Here is a 12,348-nt window from a genome sequence, read left to right as displayed (position 1 = left end):
ACCAGGTTATACCTCATACCATACTTTTCGCCCCAAAACTTGGACCGAACCACAAAAGGAGGGGAGTATCGATATTCATCAAAGATACCCACACCTCCAGGTTGGTGGCAAAGCACGAAGCATCAGAGACTATCCATGTGCAACTAACAGTGGGTAAAACTGCCTTCCAGTTTATAGCCTGCTACAGACCACTCTCCCAAACCCAGGAACCCCACTCGGCCTTCCTGAGAACACTGGAAAATATGAAGGTCTCCAAACACCATTATATTGGGCGACTTCAACTACCCAAACATAGACTGGGAGCATTACTCTAGCTCCAACACCCTAGCCCAAAGGTTCCTAGAATTTATCAACTCAAATGCTATGGAACAACTTGTTACCACTCCCACAAGAGGGGAAAACATACTGGACCTGATCATCACCAACATGGGGACTCTATGCTCCAGACCAGAAGTGTATCCCTCACTGGTAAGATCAGACCATAAACTAATCTCACTGGATATTCACATCCCGATCCCACCCCCTGCCCAGAAAACCACAGTGAAAAACTTCTCTAAAGCAAATTTCACATTCCTCAAAACTGAGGTGGAATCCTTCAAAGCCCCCGGGCCTGTGGAAAATATGGCCCAGACCGCAGAATCCTTTATAAACGCATTCTATGAACACCTTCAGGAATGCATGGATCATGTGATCCCAAATAAAACCAAGACCCAATCCTCCAAAGGCAGATGTCCTGTCTGGTGGACCCCAGCCATAAACAAACTATGCAATAGATGGAGGAAGCTACTAAATGATAAAGCAAAAAACTACGGGCACACATAAAATTGTCTAAGGCCAGCTTCGAGAGAAAAATTGCACAGGACACTAAGGATAATCACAAGGCTTTCTTTAGTTATGTTAGGAACCTGGGTGGTAATTCCCAGATATGCTCAGAATTAGTCCAAAATGACAAAAAATACACCGAACCCACAGACCTTGCCAACATCCTAGCTGACAGGTTCAGCGCAAACTTCTCCCCTCCCTCCCCACCAAAAGGGCAAATATCTATCCCAGCAGAGTGCTGCCCCCCTGACATCTCAGATGCCCAGGTAAGAGCCGCCCTCTCCAAAGCAAAAAACACAGCATCAATGGGACCAGATGGTGTCCCGGGCTGCGTCCTACATGAACTCCAAGAAGAGCTAAACCCAAACATAAAACTACTGTTCAATCTCAGCCTTACTACAGGATATGTGCCCAAAGAGTGGTGTACAGCAACAGTGGTCCTTCTCCATAAAGGTGGTGCCTCAACGGATCCTGGAAACTATCGCCCCATAAGCCTGACTAGCTTGGTCTGCAAAGCTATGGAAAGGATCATCATGGACCTCATAAATAATGATATTGGGGACCTACAAACACTGGATCCTACCCAGTTCGGCTTTGTTAAGGGCAGATCCTGCCTCTTAAACCTGGTTGATTTCTTTGAAACAGTCACCAAGGCCATTGACGAGGGGAAGGTGGTCCACACAGCCTACCTGGCCCTCGCAAAGCCTTCGATACAATACCCACTCGGGCATTATAGATAAGCTCACCAGCTTAAATATAAACCCCTATGTCACTAGATGGATTGCAAATTGGCTCAAGGACAGAACCCACATGGTTAGAATTGCTGGAGCCATGTCAGACTCAAACCAGTTACAAGTGGTGTCCCACAAGGCTCAGTCCTGGGACCTCTCTTGTTCGGTATATATTTCTCGGAGGTACAGGCCAACACGGAAGGACTGTGGCTGACCAAGTTGCAGATGACTGCAAACTGGGTGCCATAATCGACTCTCCAGCCGACACAAGCATCCTCCAAAAGGGCCTCATAGAAACAGACAACTGGTGCCAGAGCCATGGCCTCAAGCTAAATGCCACAAGTGTATAGTCATCCCCTTTGGCAAAACAAAGTGCCCACAAATTACCACATAGGTGGTAATCCATTAAGTACAGAAGAAGTAATTAGGGTCCTGGGGACCCAAGTTGATAGCAATCTCTCATTTGACAACCACGTGGCCAAAGTGGTTAGAAAAACATTTTATATAGCCCACCTAATCATGAAGGGATTCACATCTAGATCAGGGGAGGTCATCGTGCCTCTTTACTCATCCCTCATCAGGCCCATAATTGAGTACAATGCCCCTTTTGGGATGTACCTTACCAGACACCTGCAGCAACTGGAAAGACCCCAAAAGTACCTCACCAAGAGGATCAAAGGGCTCAAACAGATGCCATATGCTGCCTGGTTAAAGAAACTCTAGCTCTACTCAGTGGCATACCGCCTGTTCAGATGCGATCTGTGCCTGACGTATAAAGCCATGTCCAACCCGGAATTAATGGACATGCTGCACCTCAGAAAATCCAAATCCCATCGAGCTAAGCGCTCGAGAGACTTGAACCTCAGCACAGAAATAAATAGGACATGCTGGCGGGACAGATTCATAACCCAGAGGCTCCCTTCACTCTGGAATAAAATCCCAGTCCAGGTTAGACAGAGTCCCTCATTGACTCTCTTCAAGAGGAATCTTGATGAGTGGATGGGAGATCGTAGGTTTACCCCGGGTATCACTTCTGTGTCACTGTTAGACAGAGGCACAGTATACTAACCTCGAAAAAGAGCATAGCAAAATAAATTTAAAATGGGTGGCGAAAGCCAAACACATTCTGGCTAGGCTTATAAATGCCCTAGGGCAGATAGCCTAGTATGAACCTATGAACCTATGATTGAACATGGTACTTAGGTGGGGTGCCAGTTCGTTTTGTAGTTCATGTAGAACACAGCCTGGGATGTCGTCAGGTCCCATGCATGCTGTGTTCTTGGCTTTGGAGAGTGTGTTTTTTTACCTGTGCAGCCATGATTACAGGAACTTTGCATTCTTCTGGTATAGAGATGGGCCCTTTCGGGGATGACAGAGGAGTAAAGTTAGCACTGAACCTATCTGCCAGGATGTTGGCAATATCAGTTGGTTCTGTATATTTAGTGCCAGTGTGCTGTAATTCAGAGCCGATCTGAGTGTTGCCATTGAGATTCTTGATATAGCTATAGAATGCTTTGTGGTTGTCTTTAGAGTCAGTGGCAATTTTGTTTTCATAACTAGCTTTGGAGGATTTTATGAGGGATCTCAGCTTCTTACTGAGGCTGAACAGGGAGTTTCTCCAATCATGGAATTTTTGGAACAGTTTCTTTCTTCTGTTGTAGAGTTTGTTTATGGCAGGGGACCACCTTATTGGCTTCCTTTTTTTGGAGGATAGCATCTTGGTTCTGTTAGGGATTGCACGATTCATGCACTCGTGTAAGTGCTTATAAAGTGCATTTGTGTAGGACTCAGCAGTCATACCTCTATTGTCCGTCAGCATGGGTGTCGTGAAGTTTGCCACTTCTGTCTTAAGAAGCGTGAAGTTGGCTTTGGAGAAATTTTTACTGTGGTTTCCCTAATGGGGGGTGGGGGAGGGATGTGGATGTCTAGGGTGATTAGCTTGTGGTCTGATCTGACCAGTGAGGAATTGACCTCTGGTGTGTAGCACCGGTTGCCCATGTTGGTAATAAGGGCAGAGTTCCTTTGGTGGGCAGAGGCTTGCAGCCACAACAAGGGACTCCTTTTCACTCAACTCCTCGCCGCCCAAACCCTGACAGCATATGCATCAGACTATGCATGGGGGGCTCTCATGGCTGGCAAATGGGGCCCAGGACAAATTCACCTACATATCAATCAAAAAGAACTGTTAGCTGTACAGAATGCCCTGACAGCCTCCAAAAACCTTACCTTCCAGGACAACTCTTGATAAAGACAGACAACACCACAGTTATGTGGTAGATAAACAAGCAGGGAGGAACTCATTCCTACCCACTCTGCAGGTTAGCCATGGCCCTGTGGAACACAGCCTTGAGCAACCAAGTGCACCTGCAAGCTCAATTCCTGCCAGGCAAACAAAATTCACTGGCAGACATCTTAAGCAGAAATCTACTGGACCCACATGAGTGGGAACTGGAACCCAACTCATTCAAACTTCTAACCCACAGGTGGGGTATGCCAGAGGATCTCTTTGCCTCCCCCCAAAACCATCAATTGAATAAATTTTGCACCTGAAATCCCCACAGCCAAGCATGGAAAATGGATGCCCTATCCTTTGGGAAAACCTCTCAATTTATGCCTTTCTCCCTCTGCCCCTGCTCTCAAAAGTACTACTCAAGATCAAACAGGACAAACCAAAGACCATCCTTATTGCCCCAGATTGGCCCTGCCAGCATTGGTACCCACTCCTACGCAGTCTGATAGCAGTGCAACCCTAGCACCTACATCAGATCCCCACCCTGCTGTCCCAGCAGGAGGGACAGATTTTGCATCCTCAGCTGCAAACCCTGAACCTTGTAGCCTGGCTTATTCCCTGAATACTCCACCAACAAACCTCAGCAAACAGGTGCTGGACATCATCCTTGAGGCCAGATGGCCTAGTACTAGGAAATCCTATTCAGAAAAATGGAAAAGATACTCTTCTTGGAGCCAGTCTCAAGGAAAGGACACAGCCGTGCCCACCTTACCTCAAATCCTAGATTAACTAGCAGAGCTGCTCCACAAAGGCCTATCCTTTTCTTCTATTAAAATTCATGCCTCGGCCATATCGGCTCATTATAATACTGAGCCACCTCTTTTCTCACCCTCTGGTCAAACGGTTCCTGAGAGGAGCTAACAATTTAAGGCCCCCCGAGGAGAGCGCCCACCCCTGCCTGGGACTTTAACTTTGTACTAGAGAAGCTCACGCTTACCCCTTTTGAGCCTGCTGCTTCAGCACAGTTAAAATTCCTGTCTTGGAAAACAGCCTTACTTCTAGCCATCACTTCAGCAAGAAGAGTGCCTGAGTTACAGGCACTAATGGCTGTGGAACCCTTCCCTCAGGACTAACCCATCTTTATGCCCAAGGTGGTATCCAGTGTGGCTCTAAACCAATCCATCCATTTACCAACCTTTTTCCCTAATCCTCAGAATAAAGGGGAAAGGATCCTGCACTCCTTGGACGTGCACAGACAACTCAGGTTCTACCTTGAGAAGACTAAGCCTTTCATAAAATCTGACCAGCTGCTAGTCAGCTTTGCTACAGGGGCAGAGGGCAAGGCCATTTCAAAGCAAACCATTTCCAAGTGGATAGCACACTGCATCCATTTCTGCTACAAGCACCATGGAAAACCTACCCCACAGAGGATCAGAACTCATTCCACTAGGGCTACCTCAACCTCTACAGCATTTCATAGGGGAGTCCCTACCAGGGACATCCTGGAAGCTGCAACCTGGAGGTTCTGTACACACCTTCACCAAGCTTTACCACTTACCTTTTTTTTTCTAAATCCAGAGCTGGATTTGCCACAGCAGTCTTACAAATCCTGCTAGCCAGCCCTACTATTTCTTGACTGCTTCCACCCTTCCTCAGCTTTGGGAATCAACCTAAGTGTGATGACTGCAACAGTGAAACACGAAGAACATAGTACAGTTTTGTACACTTACCATAAATGTAGATGTTGAAGTGAATCGACTGTTGCAGTCCTGGTTACCCGCCCTCCAGCCCCCTGACTCTTCTGTGCTTTCTGCCTATTCTCCTTTTGGCTGTATCTTATGGCTATGGTATTTACTTTTTACTGGAGGTGTTCCACACCACGTAATTGCTTCCTATTTTGGGGGCTCCCGACATCTGGGGCAAGAAAAACTGATGTAATGGCGTCGGCTACATGTTTTATACATAATGGAAGAAGTGACAGCATCCGATGCAGAAATCCCAAGACTCTGGTATTCGGGCCAACTGAGGGCTACCTGCAGGCAGATAACCCCAAGTGTGATGACTGCAACAGTGAATACACTCGAACATCTGCATTTATGGTAAGTGTACACAACTGTACTTTCCATGGCCTTGCAGACCAGGCTTTTCAGGCTAATAGGGCGATAGTTCCCAGGATCCGTGGTGGCTCCCCCTTTGTATAGTGGGATAACTGTTACTGTGCACCTTTCACTGGGCACAAAGCCTGACGTGAGGCTATGATTGAACATGTTGCTTAGGTGGGGAGCCAGTTCGTTCTGAAGTTCGTGTAAAACGCAGCCTGGATGTTATCTGGTCCCATGGATGCTGTGTTTTTTGGCTTTAGAGAGTGCTGCTTTTACCTGTGTAGTTGTGATTACAGGGACTCTGTATTCTTACTGTATAGATATGGGCCCTTTTGGGGGGGGGGTAAAGTTAGCACTATCTGCCAGGATGTTGGCAATATCAGTTGGGTCTGTAATTTTTGTGCCATTATGCTGTAACTCAGCGCAGATCTGGGTGTTGCCATTGGGATTCTTGACACAGCTGTAGAATGCTTTGTGGTTGTCCTTAGAATCAGTGGCAATCTTGTTTTCGTAGCTAGCTTTGGAGGATCTTCTAAGGGATCTCAGCTTCTTACTGAAGCTGACCAGGGAGCGGCTCTACTCATGGGATTTTACTCTCTTTTGCAACATTTTCTTCCTTCTGTTGTAGAGTTTGTTTATGGCAGGGGACCACCAGATTGGCTTCCTTTTTTTTTTCAGGATAGCGTCTTTATTCTGTTTGGGATAGCATGATCCATGCACTCGTGTAGGTGCTTATAGAGTGCATTTGTATAGGATTCAGCAGTCGTAACTGTATTGTCCATCTGCATGGGTGTCATGAAGTTCGCCACTTTTGTCTTAAGAAACATAAAGTTGGCTTTGAAGAAATAATTTTACCGTGGTTTCTTTAATGGGGGAGGGGGCGGGATGTGGATATCTAGGGTGATTAGCTTATGGTCGGATCTGACTAACAAGGAGTTGACTGACTTCAGGTGTGGAACACCGGTCACTCATGTCGGTAATGACTAGGTCTAGGATATTGTTGCCCCTGGTGGAGGTGTGGATAAGTTGATCCAGGGCATTGGAATTTATGAATTCTGAAAGCGCTGAGCGAAGGAGTTGGTGCATGAGTAGTTTTCCCAGTTAATGGTGGGGTAGTTGAAATCGCCCAATATTAGGGTGTTTGGTTGAACCCTAATATTTTCCAGTATATAAAGAAAAGTGGAGTGGGAATCCTGGGGCATGGTGGGGGATCTGTAGCAAGCTACAATTTGGATTGCAGTTTTGCCCAGAGTTAGTTACACTTGGATAACCTCGGATGCGTTATGCTGAGCAACTAGCCTGGAGGTGTGGATATCCTTAATGAATATGTACACACCTCTGCCTTTGGTGTTCCGGTCCAGGTTAGATGGCTGAAAAGTGTGGTATGAGTTATAGCCTTGTAATGCAGGGGTGCTCTCTCGAGCCTTGAACCAGGTCTCAGTCATTGCACAGATGTCGATGTTCTCCATTTTAAGGAGTGCCTCGAGTGAGTGCATTTTGAGATTTAGACTTCTAGCATTGAGTAGCATTACCCTCAGTTTTTGCTTGCCTGTTCCTGTTATGGTGGTGAATTTGTCATTTGAACCTTACCTAAAAAAGGCACTATAGGAGCAGCAAGAACATATGCCAATGTCCGGAATCCCAGGGGTGACAGGTGCAGGCCATCTCTGGCAAAGCACCGTGGTCTGTCGACCATGTCGTCCCAGGCAGACAGACACTGGATCCCCTTAGAATGACACCAGAAGCTTAGCCAATTGTTGAAGTCAGTCATTGTGTCCTTGTACTGCGGTATCATTCTGGGCGATGGCAGGATGCTACTCAGGGCTAGGGTCATACCTGCCTGGGCTACAAGAGTGGAGAGCTCTTCCATGCCTCTTTTCATGTAGTCCAGGGAGGTACGTCTCAGATCATTCACACCAACATGGACAATCACAGAGTCATATTTGTACTTGTTGTGGAGTGACCTGAGTGCGTGGGTTATGTGGCAGATCCTGGCACCCAACAGGCAGCTGACAGTAACCTTCTTCTTCTTTAGCCTGGTGAGTGGGACACTAGTATGCCTGACTATAGAGTCACCTATGAATAGTGTGTTGGGTATGTTGTTTTGCCTTATGGGCTGTGGTTGAGTGGCACACTGAGTCTGTGGGCTATGTTTCATTTGGGTTGTGTTGGTGGAGGGAGGTTGCTTGTGTTTCTGCTTTGGAAGTCTCTGTTGCTTGAGCAGATTATTATTGCGAGCCTCCATGAATGTTTTTGTGTTTCTATGTGTGGATTTTGGTGGTGCAGGTTTAGTGGGACTGTGTGATGAGTGTGGTGTGGTGTAAGTGTTTACCTTCTCCTCTTGACTGTCAAGTTTAGTCTTGGTTGGAGAGAGGTTTACCTCCAGTTTGGCTAGATAAGTGCATCTCTCACTGGTTGTAGTGTTGCGTGGTAGGAGGAGAGGGTTGTCTTTGTACATGAGGCAATTGCTACATTGCCCCAAGATGTCCAGATTCGTCAGATAAAGAGGAGAGAACACTGGGAGCTGACCCTTGGACATGCCTGCGAAACTAATAGAGTTGGAAGAAAGGCACCACAGAAAAGGTAGCAATAAGGAAGTGGTTAAGGAGATGGAAGATTATTTGATTGTTTAAAGTGGTAGATGGTACAAGACATCGAGGTGAAGATGAAATGGACACGTCATTTGACTTGGACTATAGGGAAAGCAGACTTCTGACTTATTGTGTTAGAAATTTGCAAGCAGACAATGCTAGATGGGGTTTAGTTAAGGGTCTTACTGAAGGTGGGGGGGTCAATTAGAAAGGAAGCCAGTTTGAACAGGCTTTGAAACAGAAGATACCTCTAGGACATGCTGTCTGTAAAAGAGCTACCATCGTGATATGCTTTTGAGCAGAATACACCAGACATGCAGCTGGTGCTGTGGCCTATCCTGTTTCCACACTAACCAACCACTCAGTCAGAAAAAACATGTCCCAGAGCTATGGAAAAGATCTTGCATATTACCACAGCATAAAAGTGGGAATTCTATAGGTCTCTCCAGTTATACATACAAACCCAACCTTTTAAATTTGTCTAATAATAAACTCCCCTCTCATCTCCCATACAAGTATGTATATTGTCCACACTGCAGTACTCTCGCTTTACTTCTTATCTTCACCACTTCCATTAATCTTTCTTAAATGAAGGAAACATCATATCTGCAGTATTCCTAGGCACATTTAAGATGTTTGATATTACATTTCACCAACTCTTGCTAAGTAGGCTCTCTTTCAGACTAGGCCCACCAGCTCTCTCCTGATTTAATAGCTGTCTTGCTGGCAAACAGCAGGCCATGAAATTGAATAGACATCTCCTTTTTAAACTGTAGCAGTGTGTGTGTCCCAAGGGTCTGTTCTAGGCCTAATCCTTTTCAACATATTTATAAAAAGCCTTTACACTGCAAGGAAACATGCTGTCATCCAGTATGCAGATGACTCAACCTTAATCTGCACTGCCAGGAATCTGGAAAAACTACAACAGATAATCCAAAAATCCCCACTATCTTTTAAAGTTGGCTTCATGACTCACAGTTCTCCTAAACCCCCCAAAGTCTACATTACTTCTAGTCATCCCAGCAGAATTCTATCTTCAGAAGAATCTCTTCAATGTAACCTCTTCCAAATGTACCAAAATTGAACTTATAACCCATATAGAACTCCACTGAAAATGGGCTCTTCTCAGGCCCAGTGGACTTTCGATAAACAAATACAATAAATACATAAACTTCTAGAGAGCATAGTTTAATGAAAATTTGAAATTTGATTTTCATCTAAAATAAGTACTGTAAAAAAAAAAAAAAAATCGATGCCCTTTATAGGATAAAACCCTGCCTTACAGATGACACTAAGAAAACAATTACCACAACTTATCCCCTTTACACATTTCTATATGGTGTTCCCATTTTTATAAATCTGCAAGCCATCCAATCCCACCTACTTGAACAGTAGTACAATAAAGTAAAATTTGCTTCTAATATCCCATATAGAATGCACCACTGATCTAAAACAACTTCTGTCATTTTGTTACTACACACAGCCTAATTTACAAATCAGATAAATGTTATAGCATCAGCAAAATAATTCACCACTACTGTACCAACAGAACCATCAGGTACACAGACAAACACCTATTTCTAGTTAAACCTAATAACTCTGCAGGTGAATCCCCCTACTCCTACTATGTACCCAAAATCTGCAATTCCATCCCACTCACCATAAAACAAGCCCATAACCTGTTAACCTTTAAACACCATCTTAAGCAACATCTTATAAGAACATGGCCATGTTTGTGCCATTCACCAGGGTAATACCTCTTCTTCTTAATACCTACTGTAGATCACTGTCTGACAGAATGTGCTGTGTCTTTAAAAAGCATATCAGAGGCTGTGTGTGCATCTGTATATATCAGGCACATGCTTTTCCTAGTGCCATTTTGAGTGTGCAGACAGAGAGTGAGCATGTATGATTGCAGTAGTTAGTTTGTATATGTTACTTAAATTAAAGTCAGTAAACTTGTTATGATGTGTTTGCATAAAATAAAGTTGCTTGAACAGAACCCATGAAGACTCTTCCATTGTGTCCAAAGTAGGAGAGCGACATGGTATCAGAACCGGGATCACAGAGAATAATATTCGGAGCCAGGAGGTGCAGAGATGACAGTGAAAGTAAAGTAAGAGAAACGAGCATGAAAAAGAGCCAGAAAAGAATCAAAGGTAATGAGAAATCACACAACTTGCTTATTTTATAAAAAAAGACAAAAGGGCACAAACCGCATTATTAAACAAGCGGGAGGCACAAAAGCTTTATTAACTAAGGGAAATGTTCAAAGTAAAGATATTTGATGAAACAATTAACAGGAAAGCAAAACAAGTGCGTTTAAGGCAAAACAGTCATGTTTAGAGTAAAAGGAGCACAAGAAAAGTGCAGTGGGCATGAAAAGAGATTAAGCGAGCAAAACGAATATAATAAGGGCAAAAAAGGGCACATTAATCATAAATAAAGCAAGGCGACTGTATGTGTTTTGGCAAAATGCTGTGTTTTGGCATAATTACAACTTCGTATTCTATCAAGAGCAGAACTCCAGTTATTCAAAGTATCTCTAAGTGTGTAAAGGTGCTTACAGTGTGTGCTTATTACTGTGTATATATTCCGAAGAGTTTGTGTGTAAAGTGCAACTGTTTTGTGAAGTACAGTTGAAGTATAGCCATTTTGAAAAGTTTCATGTGCTGGGTGTGTCTATTAAGAAAGTGGTGCCTTTACAGAGTGTTTCTTGCACTGTAAAGAGTTGAATAGCAAGGTAGCGCCATTTTGGGGAAATTTCAGTGTGCTGTGTACAGTTTATTCACAAGGTGCAATTACTTTGAAATGTTATTGACTCTGAGCTTCTCTTGGCCAGTTTATTTGCATCGTGCATTTATTTGAAATATTTCTTAAAATAAAAACTTTTGCAATACAGTGATTTCAAGAAGTATTGCAGTGCCCAAGAGAGACTTATTTTGCAAAGTTCAGTTATACAGAGGCTTGTTGTGCTATTGAGCAAAATTACAAATACTGGCTTATGTCTATGTGTTTGTGTTTTTGCTTGTGCTTATTTGCAAAATCCTTCACTGGTATATGTTAATATGGCAGATGGATTTTGAAACCCATACTTCTTGTATTTGATCAGAATTTTGCAGAGAACTGGAGAACATTTGAGCAAGAGTATTATATTTTTATACAAGCAGCTTATTCAGATAAAGATGCACACACCAGGGCATTCATTTTGCTAAACCTAGTTGGGTCAGAGGCCATAGAAAAGGAGCATTCATTTGTTCATGCACCAGCAGTATATGAAGGAGAAGGTGAAAACCATCATATTGTTGTACAGGCTGAATTAAAGGAAGACCCCAAGCGTTTGAAGGGCAAGTTCAAAGAAATATGTAACCCCCAGACAAGTATTACATTAGTGAGGCATTTGTTTTACATGAGAGATCAGAAGCCAGAGGAAACTTTTGCAGCTTATGTAACTGACCCGAGAAACAAAGCTAAAACATGTCAGTTTGGTGACTTAAAAGATGAGTTAATAAAGGGCGGCTTGCTGCTTGATAAAACTGAAGAGAAAGAGACAGCTTGCAACATGTGACATTGAACATAGAGTGAGCAAGAGACAAGTCCATGACATGACAGCACAGCCAGACAGCAACAGATGAGCACATGGTTTCAGCAAGTGGTTTTCACAAGCAAGCCAGCAGTAGTAGACACACAACAAAAAGTAGGCAAAAGCAGTAGGCCTAAGCACAGCCTTGGCTCACAGCAGTTGCTGCCACTGCAGGCTCATGTCAGTGTGTTTGTCTTGCTTCACTTCAGTCCACATCTTTGGGTTACCTGCATTCCGCAGTCCCGCGCCTGAAGCAAGTCTTGGTCCGCATCATGTCATGCAGTCCTTC

At 44.1% G+C, this 12,348-nt stretch overlaps 1 protein-coding gene across 1 annotated transcript in view; it reads left to right on the top strand.

The window, feature by feature from the left end:
• The window catches only part of LUZP1 (leucine zipper protein 1), a 2,096,166-nt gene that overhangs the window by 835,145 nt on the left and 1,248,673 nt on the right, over positions 1-12,348 (top strand). The window lies entirely within an intron of this gene.

Source organism: Protopterus annectens, chromosome 1.part2 (genome assembly GCF_019279795.1).
Source record: "Protopterus annectens isolate FY-2018-M chromosome 1.part2, PAN1.0, whole genome shotgun sequence".
Taxonomy (NCBI): Eukaryota; Metazoa; Chordata; order Ceratodontiformes; family Protopteridae; genus Protopterus; species Protopterus annectens.
This window is presented reverse-complemented; position numbering and strand designations above follow the sequence as displayed.